The sequence below is a fragment of the Anneissia japonica genome, unplaced genomic scaffold (genome assembly GCF_011630105.1).
Source record: "Anneissia japonica isolate Jap-2015-1 unplaced genomic scaffold, ASM1163010v1 scaffold3193_len1764_cov183, whole genome shotgun sequence".
In the NCBI taxonomy this organism is placed as follows: domain Eukaryota; kingdom Metazoa; phylum Echinodermata; class Crinoidea; order Comatulida; family Comatulidae; genus Anneissia; species Anneissia japonica.
In genome coordinates, this window is record NW_022744827.1 from 1 (window position 1) to 1542 (window position 1542).

A 1542-nucleotide genomic window follows, 5' to 3' on the forward strand; every position below is an offset into this window, starting at 1 on the left:
CTGACAATGGTTTCAAATGAAATAACTGACAACTTTGGTTTGTATCTATCTGTGTTGACTTCGTCATAACATAACATAACATAACTTTATTGAACATACACTTTTAAATCAGTGGCACACGTTCTTAAGAGACGGTGCGTTCACACATTTACAATACAAAATGAAAAATATACAAAAATAAAGGAAATCAAAACAGCATATAAAACTTGATTTAAAAAAAAAAGAAAGACGATTAAGAAAATAATTATAAAGATAAGGTAATTTAAGTATTAAATGAATAATGTCACAGCCAATACTTAAATTAAAATGGAGTGTTAATTCTAGACTACTACAGTATTATTAAATCTATCAATTGACATTATAATTCATGATACACTTAATATTATATTAATTTTAATATAATATTGTTTCATTAAATAAAATTATCAGAGGTAATAACAATAGTATTATCAGTAATATCATCATTCTGTTTCCATTGGAGATGTTTTGTAAATTTATTTAAATTTTACAATAAGGTTTTTTAGTATTTAAATTGATAAATAGATATAAATTCAGTAAAAAAATGATAAATATATACATTTAATTTTCACAATTAGTAATTTAAGTGGTGGGCGGTAAATCTTTAAGTGTATTCTTTCTATACCTCCATGCAGCAGTTAAGTATTGTTTACAATGATAATCTACAATTTCACCTATTTTCTCATATGGAAATATTAAATATAGATCATCAAGTAAAACATGATGTCGGTATTCAACAGTGCCATTTATAAAATTTTCCCGCCGAACGATGGCAGCAAACCAAATACAAAATACATCTTGTCAATTTTGATGTTTAGGTACCGTACTTCTCCTTTATTTTTCCTGCATTATTGGTAATCCTAAATAATTAGCCACCTTGTACGATTTTTATAAAATACCTCATAAATTCAAGTTGTATAACCGGCCCTGTGGCCCAATGGATAAGGCATCTGACTACGAATCAGGGGATTCCAGGTTCGAATCCTGGCAGGGTCGTGTGTTACTTTTGTTTTGTTAATATTTTTCCCATCTTTTACTGTAGTATAGCCTATAGCCACATTGTACGATTTTAATAAAATACCTCCTAATTTCACCTTGTATAACCGGCCCTGTGGCATTACGAATCAGGGGATTCCAGATTCGAATCCTGGCAGGGTCGCTACTTTTTAGGTATTTATTCCTTTGTCTTCGCCTATAAATAGTTAACTACATTGTACCATTTTTTTTGTAAAATACCATCGATATGATTTATGTTCAACCGACCCTGTGGCCCAATGCAATTATGCATTGAGCCACAGGGTCGGTTGAACATAATCATATCGATGGTATTTTACAAAAAAAAATGGTACAATGTAGTTAAAGCCCCATTCCCGGCAAAATTTCAGTTTTTAAGAAAAATCTAATTTTTGTATAATGTTATAAAGATTTATAAATATAATACGGAATTGCTAGTTTAACTGAATTTAGACATTCCTAAGAATGAAAAAAATGTAAAATAAGACTGAAATTTAAATTTTTGTGTTC

At 29.2% G+C, this 1542-nt stretch overlaps 1 non-coding gene across 1 annotated transcript; it reads left to right on the forward strand.

Annotated features, from left to right (window-relative positions):
• Nucleotides 1–941: 941 nt before the first annotated feature.
• Trnar-acg lies at nucleotides 942–1014 on the forward strand. The gene has a single exon. It is a non-coding gene; the product is annotated as a tRNA-Arg (tRNA).
• Nucleotides 1015–1542: the final 528 nt, after the last annotated feature.